This window comes from Pseudorasbora parva, chromosome 3 (assembly GCF_024679245.1).
Source record: "Pseudorasbora parva isolate DD20220531a chromosome 3, ASM2467924v1, whole genome shotgun sequence".
Lineage (NCBI taxonomy): Eukaryota > Metazoa > Chordata > Actinopteri > Cypriniformes > Gobionidae > Pseudorasbora > Pseudorasbora parva.
The window spans coordinates 57522569-57537279 of NC_090174.1; the positions used below are offsets into that span (position 1 = coordinate 57522569).

Genomic DNA, 14711 nt, shown 5'->3' on the forward strand with positions numbered 1-14711 from the left:
GAAAAGGCGGGTTTTTGGAGCGTAGCTTAGAACAGGCACTTTTTTTCTTAATTTCTGCACGTGGGTGTTGTAAAACATATGTATTCTTATGTATGTCTTTTTAAATTGACATTTTCATACAATATTCTGTATAAAATTAGTTATAAAATTAAATTGAAAGATGGCCTTTAAGAGTGATCCTCCATCATCATATAGCAGCCCAATCCTCCTCTTCACATTCGACACGGTGCCATCGAGTGTAAAAACGCGAAAAGCGAAGCTTGAATTTACGGGTATGTCCCTCTTTGGCAAATGTACTTTCAATATGGAGGAGCAACATGGCGACCGCCATCCGAACCCCTAACACGTATGTATTTTCAATGGTTTATTATAAAATAACGAGAATACATTATTACTTGAAAGAAGTAAATATACATTAATGAGCACATATAATTTTGAAAGAACTAAGTGATTTTAGCTAAGAATAAACTAAAAAAAGTTACACATAGCTTTAATATTTTGAGTTTCTGTTGATTAAATCAAATCTCCAGTTTATTAACATTTTTTTTATTTCAATATTTTTTACAGTGTATTCTGATTGCATTTAAAATAAGAGGTTCTGGAAAGACTTTTTTTAATTTTGTTCTATTCCTACAGTGTTGCTGTTCTTAATAAAACTAAAATGATTAAAATCTATTATTAAATCTTTAATTAAAAATTTAAATGATTCTTTGGCAACTAACTGGATTTTATTTATTCATTTATTTTTACAAAATTTGTCCTAAAATTACTAAAACTAAAACTGAGAAAAAAATGTAAGCTAAATAGTAATATAATTAATATATAATAAAATTAAAGCAAGAAAATTAAATGTAAATTAAAAATTAAATTTTAAAAATTAAAATTTAATTAAATTAAAATTAAAATTTAATTAAAATTTCATCGCAAGCAGCGATGAAAGGGCCATCACATCTGGGGATACTGCCACCCGGTGGCCTCAGGAAAATGAATAATGAATAGTAGGCTACTTGCATTTAAGCGGGTTAATATAGGAGAAATATTAGGCATATGCATGTCTTCAGGCCAGGACTCGTGTATTAAACGTAAAGTTTGGGGAAGATCGGATACTGTATGCCCAAGCTACAACAACTTCCTGTGTTATGGCCAAACATAGAATTTTGTCAGGCCGCCATGGACCCTTCATGGCCCTTCAGCGAAAACTCAAGATCTTTACATTTTAACGTTGCAAAGGCCTTTAGATTAGACTGACCAAATTTGATCTCTAGGAGAAATTCGTTAAAGTACAACGCCTGGAAAGGGCAGAAAACTGCACAAATTTGTGTGGATTTTTTTGTAGGTATTGGGCTGTTACATTAGCCTGACAAGCCAGACCCACATCAAGATGTTTGGTCTGGAAACTCACCATAGACAGGGCTCAGTCCGAGGGGCGGGATAAACGGTTGTCTTTCAAACTCCCTCTGCACGCGATAGGATAGCGCTACCACCAACCGGAGCAACGACGGTGAAGGGGAGCTCGCTGACTGATTAAACATTCGCCGTATCCGGTCGGCTAAACTCCGAACACATCTTCCCTTTTCAAGAATGACTTCAGTGCCGTTCTTTGTTCTTTTCTCAGAGGAAAGCTTAACTCCAAGTCTTTCGGAGGCGCGGGCAGAGCTGATTCGAAAGACCGCCGCCGTTCGCCAGTTTCTGTGTTTACTAGAAGCACGCAAACGCAACTCGGCCATCGTCATTATGGCCCCGCCCGCCGACTCTATAGCCTACACGATGTGATTGGGCCGTCCAGATTCTGAGGAATACAGCTCAGATAGGAATTGAGAGTTGCTAGACCACACTTGCGGGCAAATTAAATTTGCTGCCGCTAGGGTGCGTCTAGATTTCTAGGCTACTGTTACATGTGTCTGCTGAATTTCAAATGTGTACGTGAAACGTAGCGCAAATGTCGCTTAAATGAAATTTTGTAGGTGGTGTTATTGAGCCATTTAATTCTGAAACCAATATCAGATGTACATTTTCACCACTTCTGACGTATGTGCAAAGTTTCGTGAGTTTTCGAGCACTTTCATGCCCTCAAAAATGCGATTAATTGAGGAGAAGAATAATAATAGGCTGAGCAATTACAATAAAGTCCTCAAACCATTGGTGCCCTAATGACAAAAGCACATAAACATTTACTACAACTTAAACTAAAATTAAAATGAAAACTGAAAATATAACAATAAAAGCTAATTCAAAATATTACTAACTGAATAGTATATAAATAATACTAAAGCTAAACGATACTACACCTTCAGAAAACCTAGAATATAGCACACAAGTCATATGGTGCTTTTTGACAGATGATCTGTTGTCGCATTAAAAAGGGTGATGATAATATTCTTTGAAATTTCTTCTTTTGTGCTCCAGTGATTCAGGTTTGGAACAACATGAGTGTGAGTAAATAATGAGCTTTTCCTTTAAGCCGAAACAGTGGATGGAGAGGAGAGAGAGGGTTGAATACAGAGGAGTCTAACCCTTCTGTTTATTCGCTGCCTTTAGGTCTGCATGTGTGCTTACTCCCATCACTCCCTCCCTTTCCCATTGGCTGCTTCCTTCTCCCACACACGGCTATGGACACACACACACACACGCTCTGGCTCTGAGCTCAGACACTAGAGTTGACGTTCTTGAGCGGAGGTCGAGAGAGGGACAGATGGGATCCACACACACACCGGAAAGAAGCACACGGCGCTCCGTGCAGCATTGATCGTGACGAGACCTCGAGAAGAGGCTCTCTTGCATAGAAAAGAGAAGAGAGAAAGAATCAGTGACGGTGAGACGGAGGAAAGAAGATGCCATGGAACGAGCAGGATGGGATTGAGAAGCCTGTGCATCACACAAGCTTCCTGAAGACAACAAGAAGATCTTTTTCTCTTCGCCAGCGCTTCTGAAACGGACCATCTCGAGAGTTTTCGGGGCATTCGTGTTCGGATCGAATGGGAAGTTTCTGGTGAGTAACTTTCACTCATGCATAAAGGACAGTTTCTGATTGCCTTGCATGGATTGTTCAGGTCTTTTAGTCTCCGAAGGGAAGGGTGCCGTGCTTTATGGTTTGATTGTCCACATGTGCAAAAGTCAGAGGAGGAACGAAAGAGCATCTGTGCTCTGCTAAAATGATGAGATCGCACAAATGAAAAGACAAAACAGCACAGTCAGATATTTAGCCTCCCCCCCCCTACACACACACTCATGCTGACACAAACCATAATAAACATAAAAGCACACACATATGAGATTGTTCTGTTGGGTCAGATGAGAAACAACATGAAAGTCAGGCTGCTTTGAGGAGAAACTGGTGTCCAATTATCCTAAATTTGCCAGATTCAAAGGACAGTGTGAGTCCGTGTGTGTGTGATGAATAACAGAATGAAAGTGTGGAGGTCATTGCATATTCACAGCTGTATGGTGTAGTGTATGTGGTAGTTGGTTTAGGTAAACAGATGTTGACTTTCATGTTAAAGAGTCAATGGCAGGTGAATTGAGGCACTTACCTGGCCGTAAATAATGTTTACTGGCGGTGAAACTGTATTTTGCTTAATACAGCTTTCAAAAGTTTTAGGGGTTTATATTTTATGTAGCAAGGATACATTAAATGTATCAAAAGTAACTGTAAAGACATTTATAATTTTGCAAAAATATTCTATTTTACATTAATGCTGCTCTGTTGGTCGTTCTATTCATCAACGAATCCTGAAAAATATATATCTCAGTTTTCATTGATAATAATTAAAAATGTTTCTTGAGCAGCAAATCATCATATCAGAATGATTTCTAAAGGATCATGTGACACTGAAGACTGGAATAATGATGATAAGCTTTAATCACAGACATAAAGTATATTCAAATAAAAAACACAGATTTCACTTTTTCCTGTATGTTTGATCAAATAAATTTTTTTCACTCTTGGTGAACATAAGACTTCTTTCAAAAAAACTTAAAACTGACCCCAAACTTGTCCCTACTGTATATATATATATATATAGTCCCTTTAACCAATTTGTACAGCTGTTTTTCCGCATAGGTCATTGTGTCACTCGCAGCATCATGCATTATTCATGATCAAGCTGACGAAAGTCTCTTTTGTCAGGATGAAAAAAATGAAAATGAGGGTTAGATTTTAATTGTGCTTTATATTTTCTTAAGATTTTTGCATCTCTTTATATCAGTCACATCATGAATACGTTGCAATTTACAGATTAAAAAAACTAACAAAAAACAGCAACAGAAGAAAGTATATTTTGTGTATTGTATAATGTTTTAAACCATGCTAGTTTTCCTGGTTTGCTTTAATCCGTTGGGAATTGATTGGAAAAGCGGGCGTGACATTACAGAGACAAACATTGAATTTATTTGTAATGACATGCACCAATGAATCATGCACAGAAAGACCAGGAAGGTTTAAGGTCTTAAATGAAATGTGGTTAATGCTGATTTTCATGCTGACTGTAATTTTGGGCTTTTAATTTAGATTTTTAATCTTCTCGTTGTGCTTCCAAAAACAGCAGTGAGAATCACAAACTAGTTTTCCATTAACCATTAAGCCGGTGTAATGCATGCACTGTCAGACGCTGTTTATGTCACTCATTCACTTTCTGTCCGCTGTGTCACTCCTTCTCCGCATTCATTTTCATCTCGCCGTGAAGTTCCTTTCTCCCGGAGATCATATCACATCAGCACTCGGGATGCACTTTTGGCTTCCAACCAGACACTTAACCTTCCTTATCCTCCTCAAACCTTCCACCCCAATTATCGTTTTCTCGCTCTGTTTCATCGCGTCCACACTTCTAGACTTAGCCAAAACTGTGGATCTCCACTCTAGGGTCCTCGTGTGAATGAGCTCTGGAGTTGATGCTTTAGAGTTGATTATGGTCATTTTAAAAAGAGATTCCCAGCAATTAGCCAGCTGGGCTCGGCGCGTGCTGGACGCTGGTCATTACTGTCTGCGGCCCAATGGGTGGAACCAGCTCGGTTTAGGTGCCAAATGAAGCGCTTGGGAAGAGTATATTCATCTAATCCCACCAATCAAAACATTAAGGATACGTAAACAGCCGTTTACCCTAATAGTCAGGGATCGACCGGTTAGCGTGGGCCTTTAGACCTTTACATCTTCACTTCAAAACATCCTTCTTTATCAATGTTTTCATTTTGTTTTCCAGGACAAAAATATAAAATAATATGGTCACACTTTAGTTTATCCTATTCTCATTACACTGTCTACACTGTAAAAAAAATTCAGGCCCCAATTAAACATTTTCTACTGACTGATCACATCTAAAATTTTCATTTGGCCAAATTGAATTTGTGAATTTATGCAATTTAATTAAAAAAAATTCAATTTGGCCAACTGAAAAATTTAGATGTGACCAGTCACTAGAAAATTTTCAATTGGGTTCTGAATTTTTAACTAACTATTAAGTACACCTTTTGCCTCAATAAACTCTTAATTACTGCTTATTAATAGAAAGATAGTTGTTAAGTTTAGGTATTTGGTAGATTAATGGATTTAGAATATGGTGATGCAGAAGGCAATTATATGAGCTTTATTAGTACTAATAAACAGCCAATATCGTAGTAATATGAATGCTGATAAACTAGTTAATAGTGAGAATTAGACCCTAAACTAGTGTTATGATCTATAGTTAAATCTTACTTCATTGAAACACTGTAAACAAAAAATCAGGTCTCCAACTAAAAACTTTCTAGTTACTAAACACATAAAAACATTTTAGTTGGCCAAATTGATTTTCTGTGAATTAAATTGCATCAATTCACAGAAATTCAATTTGGCCAAATGAAAAAGATGTGATCCGTCACTAGAAATGTTTCATTAAATTATTGCTGATTTGTTTTTACAGTTCTGCATCTTGCAGGTTAGTTATTAAAATAATATTAATTATTAGAATTAGTTAATGAATTCATTTCATAATATATATTTAAACACACACACAAACACACACACACACACAAACACACACACACACACACACACACACGCGCACGCACACGCACACGCACACGCACACGCACACGCACACGCACACACACACATGGTTTATGTGGTTTACAGGGACTCTCCATAGGCGTAATGGTTTTTATACTGTACAAACCGTATTTTCTATCCCCTTACACTGCCCCTGCCCCTAAACCTACCCATCACAGGAAACATTCTGCATTTTTACTTTCTCAAAAAACATAATTTAGTATGTTTTTAAAGCTATTTGAATTATGAGGACATTGGAAATGTCCTCATAAACCACATTTATAGGGTAATACCAGTGTAATACCCATGTAGTTATACAAATTTGTGTCCTCATAAACCACATAAACAGGCTCGCACGCACGCACGCACGCACACACACACGCAGCGAATTTGAATGTTTTTTGGTTAAATGTGACAATTTGTCAGTGAGGCATTATTTATTTGTTCCAGGGTTAGTCACAGTAAAATATGCATTTCAAATGGCCATCTGTAGTTTAACCAGCTCGTCTCATTGCTGTTTTTTTAATCAATAGCACTGTTGTTGTGACACAGGCCTGAGCATTTAGCCAACCAATGAATTTTATTTATTTGTGCATGATATTGTCATCCTTAATGTTTAATGCTGCTGCAATCCTGCTGAGTGACAGATCTGTTCCTGGTGGCACATGCACATCAAGGAGACTCCATGTGCTTGCTTTCATCTGGAGCTTCTGCTAAACAACACTGAGACATTTCCTGGCGGATGTTAGAACGCCATTCAGAAGGTGCTTTCATGATGCGCGTGATTGAGAGCATGTGAATTGGCTGCTTTTCTAATGTTTGTCCACAAAACACCTGAAATGTAATGAATTGCTCTCAAGTTGAAGCACTCAGCCACAGTCGTCTCATTGTGGCAGGCATGCTTACAGCGACTCTATAGCAGTGCAAGGATGGTCAGATTAGATTTTTTTAAAGGCATTTGAGAGTTTTTGAACACTTTGCTGCTTGTCGGGATGTGAGCCCAGGAAATGCTGGTGAGTGTTAGTATTATTTATATACTATTATAGCACATTTTTATCTATATATTTTGGCTTTTTCATTTGATAGTTTTAGTAGTCTATTTAGCATTAATATTTCTTGTTTTAGTAGTTTTAGTACTTCAGCTTTAAAGTTATTTTTTATCTCAGTTAGTTGCCAGTGTACCATTTGTAATATTTGTTTTTTCCTCGTCTTTTTAAGGTTTAGGTATTTCATCTAATATTTATATATTTGATTTTATTTATTTTATTTCGTCTCCGCTTTATTTCAATTAACAAAATTAGTTAACAATAACAACACTGGTGCTATGTTTTTCTCATACATAGCCTTTGCAGAATCTATAAGATTTTTTAAATTGCTTTTTTTGATAAAGCTATTTGGCGAGATATTTCAGAAGACAAAATAACTGAATTTACAAAAAGTATCCACACACACCCTCGCTTGTTAATATCATGTTTCCTCCTTGAATATCAATGACTGTTCGTCCTTTTGTGATAATCGAGTCCTCGTTTGTTCTGCCCACTGTTCTTGACAAATACCCTGTCATTTAGTTGGTTTCGCTGCTTTGCCACACTTCAGACATCTGAGGGACTCGTTCACAACAACCACGAAAGACTGCAAGCGATCGAACACTGATGCTCAAAGCATGTGTGCTTTAAAAAAAAAAGAAGATAATGTGTACATTTTCATTTAAATTTTGTCTTGTGTAATATTTTTTAATACCTGATGTTTAGATCAGCTTCCTCAGGGCACCACTAAAAATAAATAAAAACCTTTTTTACAGATTCTGCAAGGAATATGTAACCTGAGCTGGTAAAGCAGGTTAACCTTGTCTTTACAGCAGGGATAACATTTCATTGAGCAATAAGATGTACTGAGTTCTCCATCTTCATTTATATATAGATTTATATTAACCTTCATATATGTATAGAATTTATAGCTTCCTCATAAATGATGTCCATGTCCTTTGAATAAACCTTTGAGATCACACACGACAAACAGCCAGCGAGACAATATCATGCATCAGTAGTTTAACATCATGAAAAATGGGCCAAATACTGATTCAACCAGGCAGTGTTTATGGATTATGTAACTTCATGCATTTGCTAACATGCGATGACATAGCACATTAATACACCGCAGATGAACTGCACTGGGCGAGAAGACTGCTGAAGAATTAGCTTGTAAATTTATTCATAAATATTATTGAGTTAAACTGTCTTTTAGGGAATTTGACTACAGTAATGCCATTTTGTTGAGATTTATTAGTTAATCAACCACACCGTGGTGCACAGACTGCTTTCTGACAGCTGATCTTTAGTGACTGCAAATCATCAACGTATCTTTGCACTCAATTGTCAGTGTATGCAAACATCTTAGATTTTCATGTTTTTAAAGCAAACAGAAGCTACATGCTTGAAGCACGAGAATGAACCTCATTGGTTCTCGCTGAAGCTCAAACGTGATGCGTAACACGAGAATGAACCTCATTGGTTCTCGCTGAAGCTCAAACGTGCTGCGTAACACGAGAATGAACCTCATTGGTTCCCGCTGAAGCTCAAACGTGTTGCATAACACGAGAATGAACCTCATTGGTTGTTGAAGCTCAAACGTGATGCATAACACAAGAATGAACCTCATTGGTTCTCACTGAAGCTCAAATGTGCTGCGTAACACGAGAATGAACCTCATTGGTTCTCTCTGTAGCTCAAACGTGAGAATGAACCTCAATGGCTCTGGAGCGTAAAGCAAGCGTGCTTGAGATTACATGACCAAATTTAATTGCAGTAAACATTGTTTGCTAATCAATGTTTATATCTCAATAAAAGCCTAAATTAAACCTGTTCATCATATAAAGCGATTGTGTCTCCAAGACTTGGATTAAACCACTCACAACAGAACTTTTTGATTTTTGTGTGAACTATGCCATTAAGTAGTTAAATGGTTGAGCATTACAGTATGTGACTATGCAGGCGGCTTCTCTTCTGTCTTGATGTGCTCTGTCTGTTATGTCCTCCACGTGTTTTGTTTTTTCTACTCAAGCTCAATTTCAAGTAACACTGCTACCACAAACTATCCAAGTCTCACTTACACCTTCTTTCGCTGTGCCTATCAGCAGTTTAATAAGTTGTTTTCTTTCTGTAGTTCTTTCTGGCTGTGTAGGTGTTTTCTGAGAGGTTGCTGATATAAATGAGTGTTAGTCCTGCTGGTTCACGCTTTCTTCTCCCTCTATGATTCTTGCAGCACATAAACACATAAAGTATGTGTAGGAACCCGCCATCAAACCTGTGCAAATAATCATGACCTTGGCTGACACTGATTCAAACCTCTCACTTTCAGCGCACCGGCATCACTTCTGCAGACGGGAAACTGAGGGAGGGAATTTATGAAAGGAAATCATTCGGATGCAGTAGTACTTAAAGTCGGCGTAAAATCAAAATGTGCCTTATTTATTTTCTTACACGTTCAGTATACGTCCCTGGTCCTATTGTGCATGATTCATTCTGCAGATTATTAAAAAAAAAAGGTTTTTGTTGTATTTATAAACTTTCAACAGATTGTAGTAGCTTACTATGCCTCTAAAACAACGCTCCCTTTAGGCTATTTTTTTTACCTCGTGGCTCCATTCTGTCACGAAACCAAGGTTGTAACCAAAGATGTACGATTTCAGAGAGACTAATAGTAAAAGTTGAAGCCTGCTGTAAAAAAATCAATTTTAATCAAGCACTTATTCTCAATATATTTAATGGGGGGTGGATTTGTCCCTCTTTCATATAGGGTCATGAGTTCGAAATGTTATAAAGTATAGGCTAATAAAATAAATAACACTGCATAGTCTTCATATCCTTTTTAAAACTCAAGAAGAGTGTGTCATGTTTTTTTTTGCTACGCAGATAGTAGCAGGGTTATTAGGATGCTGTCACTTTAAGACCCAATGCCTGCACGGATCGTGCGTTTTTTGGTTGCGTAAGACATGATGACTTACCATACAGACAGGCATTTTTAATTTTGAGTGAATTTATCCATTCAAGCACAGGAAGGCATGAAAAAGAGCTCAGCTTTGCGTGCTGTCAGATATGGCTTTCAGGATGTGCGCTTCGGATGTTTAAACTCGCGTGAATAACAAATTCACGTTAGCATCACATTTGTTCATGTTCATGTTGTTACAACATTGCATTGTTATAATAAAAAAAAATGTTACTGGCTAAACTGGCAACTGCTGCAGTTTCATATACTCACCAACACCAATTTTTACTCGTATTTGGCACTTGGCAGTGTTAAAGGTGTAGTAAGTGCTTTCTGGTAACCATTGTTGATATTTCAAATCACTAAAACAAACACGCCCCTACCCCCAAAAGGGTCTCGCCCCTATTTTGATAGCTCTGCCCCATACATACGTAAACCCAGGCAACGACTATGACAAGATCTGTGTGTTACTAATCCAGGTCGAATATTCAATGAAAAACCCCTTCCATCAAAAAACAAAAACAACAACAACGTTCTTATGAACAACTTGATTAGTACACTAACGACATATTAAATTATGACCGGATAAGGGTTATATAGTATAGTATAGTATCTTACTTATCAGACACACGCTTGAAACAGACAGTGAGGAGAATTAGATGCTCCATACGGTGTGGAAATGAATGGGCCTTTTTATCGCTAATAAAAAAAACAACAACAAGCAAACGTGACACACAATCATATTCAAGCAAAGGCCAGCATATATGTTCTCTAATGTCCGTCGTGTGTATTGAATAATGACGTGCACTGAGCCTTTCTTCTCACCATCATTAGTAGACACGCCCCTTACCTGCTGATTGGCTACACCTTTTTTATTGGACTCGGCCGGAGTCCGTTTTGTAAAACGGTTGAAATGACACTTACCCCACCTTTAATTATAGGCCTTAAGTCTTCACTGTCAGTTTTGGGGCTGTTTTTCATGACACCATTTTCAACTAAAAACGTAAAACGTTTTGTGTTCATTTACATGACAACAGTGTTTTTGGGCCTGAAAACACAACTTTTGAAAATGGATTCTAAGTGCAAGTTTTTTGAAAATGAGGGGAAATGTAGATGTCATGCGCATATGTGTTACATGTTCATTCTATATGATGAACCATACCAGCAGGCATATCACCCTACAGCCCAAGACTGGGTTCCCCCTGAAGCTAACCAGGGCTGAGCCTGGTCAGTACCTGGATGGGAGATCATCTGGGAAAACCTGGTTGCTTGGTGTTAGTGAGGCCAGCAGGGGGCGCTCACCCTGTGGTCTGTGTGGGTCCAACACCCTAGTGTCATACTGCAGCAAGCACCGTCCTTCAGATGAGATGTTAAACAGAGGTCCCGACTCTCTGTGGTCATTAAAAATCCCAAGATGTCCTTCAGAAAAAGATTAGGGGTGTAACCCCACACATCCTGGCCAAATTGGCCTCTGTCATCATGGCCTTCTAAGCATCCCCATACACTGATTGGCTTCATCGCATGGTCTCCTCTCCACCAATCCACTGGTGTGTGTAGTGAGCGTTTTGGCGCATTATGGCTGCCGTCGCATCATCTAGTGCTGCACATTGGTTGTGGTTGAGGAAATTCCCCCCTTCCATCCAGAAAAGCGCTATATAAATGTAACAATTATTATTATTATTATTATTATGGGCATGTAGTGTTTCTTTACAAAGTGATACCTTCATGCAATGTTTTTAGTCTTTTTTGCGGATCTGCATGAATGGGGATCATTTTGAAAATGTTGTCGCCCGTATGCTAAAAACTCAAAGGAACAACATTTCCAATTATAGTACATCGTCGTCATGTAAACATACCCTTAATGCACTCATATTGAATCTAAACTTTTGAACGTTCAGTAGAGTCGACAGGATTTCATGGTGACGTTAAGCTATTTTACAGGATCTTTAAACCGTCTGTAATGCCTTACAGCATTGATTTCAAATGTAAAGCTGATACTGTAAACATGAGCATAGATGCTGTCAATATACTCGGTTGTACTGAACCCAGAGCATTTCTTTAAGCCTTTTCGCATCATCTCCTCGGCTGGGTCACACCGATGGCATCTGCTGCTCATGCTGGCAAGACGAGCGATTCTAATGAAATGAAAAGAGAAGCTTCCAAAAATACTTGGGTAATGAGGTTCTTTGAAATGTGACACTTTGTGACCAAATCCTCTTTTTTTCTCAGTCATGATGGACACATTTGATTCATGTTGATGTCTTTTAGTTCCGCAGAAAAGCAAAATAATCAGGTAAACAAACAAAAAAGTTTGATTAGTGCTTCCAGCATCTTTACAGCATTAAACGCAACCGCCCTAGTCACTATGAGGCGCGTATGTTTCTTACTTCTTCATTTTTCTAGCTTTCCCCATTTCCAAGGCCTTTGTTATGCAAATTCGCTCTCACTCATGAGTGTGAGTAGGTGTTGGTAAGAGTTTCTTTGTGCTGTAGAGTTAAAGCTGGCAGAGGTGGTTTCTCTGCAGAATTATTTAGCATATAGATAATAAGATCTCATTGTCATAAGAACCATCTCAGTGACTGTGAAAGTTTTAGCAGATTGTACATCATCTTTGGCAGCTCTCGGGAGAGCTTTTGTTCGTCTCAAAACAAATCTAAATTCAAGATTTCATTCAAGCCAAGTGTCCGCCGTTTGAATCAGCAGTTTCGACTGTGATATTGCTTTCTTGGGCAATAAATGAAATGCAATACAATGGCAAGACGTTTGCCTTGAGCACCGGGTTAAAAATTTAACACTGATTACCTTTTCAATTAATCAGAGAGATTGCGGAATCGTGTCTCATTAGTAAAGGTTGTGGCTGTAAGGTGACTTAGTGTTGTGACTGCAAAATCATTGCAAAGAACCATTTATAAATGAGTTCTGAAGTTTGAAATGGTCCTGGGATTCATATCTTTTTTCTGGTGATCTGGTCACAAGTACACAGTTGAGAGAGGTTGTCATTTATGTCTCCTCTCTACTCTCTCCTTGTCTACCATTGGTCAAACAAAAGGGAAGGGATATGAGGAAGTACGTAACACTGTTTCATTCCAACCCTGTTACATCTAACTTTTTGGAGTCTTTATTTTTGCAAAAGTGAAAAAGATTCTGTTTTGGTCCCTGATGTAGTTTAAAAGCATACAAACAATAAAAACAAAAGAGTCTTACACGATTTGCCACTTCACTAAACTCTAAGCATGGCGTCTTTACCGCGGCGTGGGGTGTTTCCCCTTTCCCCCCGCTGTCTTCTCTTTCTCTCCTGTCTCGCTTCACTTCGGCGTCTCTCTAAATATATCTCGCTGTGTCTACCTTTCTCCCCGTCTCTCTGCTTGCACAGTCTTGTCCAATAAAGTTAGCCATGCTTCACCAATCCAATCTGACACACTTTTACATAACAATTCTATCTGCAGCGTGCGCCCTCCCTTGCCAGACACAATTCAAAGCTGTCTCCATGAATGAGTGACTGTAATGCAGTATTAACTGAGCATTTTAACACTGAATATTAGATGTGTTTGGTGAATAGCATCTGCAGAAACTGAAATGCACTCCTGTCTTTGTTGAACCCCGGTGTGGATGCATCAATGCCAACCTCAATGAGGACTCAAACTTTTTCTCTTCACAGAGCTTCTTGGCTCTTTTCCCACATCCTATAGACATACACTATCGATTAGAGCTGGACGGTAGAGTGACGGTACAGTTTATACCCTGTTATATTTGTGCCATAATGTGCGGTGTTGTAGACAGCTTCATTAATTGTAATGGGAGTAATTTTGTTTTGGTATATCATTGTGTGATGCTCTCATCTAGTGCAGAAATGGTTTAGACAGTCATATTTATAATGTATTACCTCAAATCAACTTAATGTGAAGCTGTTTTTGCACTGATCCCAAACGTATCATTCATTATAAATAATGCCATCTTTATATTGTATCTAATCTCAACTTTAATGTCATTATTAATCATATACATTCATATAAACTTTGAGATGCTATATATATTAAGTCTAGCCCACACAAATTGTTACCATATTTACAGCTTCAATATTTAAATAATGAAATATGTATATATATCAAAAGTGGTCCAATGAAGGGACAGGGTTATGGGCGGCCAAGGCTCATTGATGCACGTGGGGTGCAAAGGCTGGTCCGATCGAACAGACGAGATACTGTAGCTGAAATTGCTCAAGAAGTTAATGCTGGTTCTGATAGAAAGGTGTCAGAATCCACAGTGCATCGCAGTTTGTTTTATATGGGGCTGCATTGCTGCAGTCCAGTCAGGGAGCTCATGCTTACCCCTTTCCACGAAAACGGCAACAGTGGCACGTGAGCAACTAGACCACGGAGCAATGGAAGAAGGGGGCCTGTTCTGATGAATCACGTTTTCTTTTACATCACGTGGATGGTCGGGTGCGTGTGTGTCGCTTACCTGAGGAACACATGGCCCCAGGATGCACGATGTGAAGGATAATCATGGACCAACACAATATTAGGAATGTGGTGATAATGTTATGCCTGATTCAGTCCAACTTGCAATATTTTGTGTGCCATGTGAGGAGTCTCCAGATTTTTTGGGTACTGTTTTTGTATGGAAGGCAATTTAGCTACGACTTACAGTTAAAAGCTTCACGATTATTGAGCATTACTGGCTCAAAGAGCTCGGGGGATGCTTGTGA

At 38.4% G+C, this 14711-nt stretch overlaps 2 protein-coding genes across 9 annotated transcripts in view; one reads left to right on the plus strand and one right to left on the minus strand.

The window, feature by feature from the left end:
* The window catches only part of crybb3 (crystallin, beta B3), a 783391-nt gene that overhangs the window by 166769 nt on the left and 601911 nt on the right, over positions 1 to 14711 (minus strand). The window lies entirely within an intron of this gene.
* Positions 1 to 14711, plus strand: part of LOC137071536 (proteoglycan 4) — a 163871-nt gene that overhangs the window by 14135 nt on the left and 135025 nt on the right. For all 7 annotated transcript variants that reach the window (XR_010904442.1, XR_010904443.1, XM_067439636.1 and 4 more), the window contains exon 5: positions 2539 to 2989. The gene's annotated coding sequence lies outside the window, so the exon portion shown is untranslated. The remainder of the gene's footprint in view (positions 1 to 2538; positions 2990 to 14711) is intronic.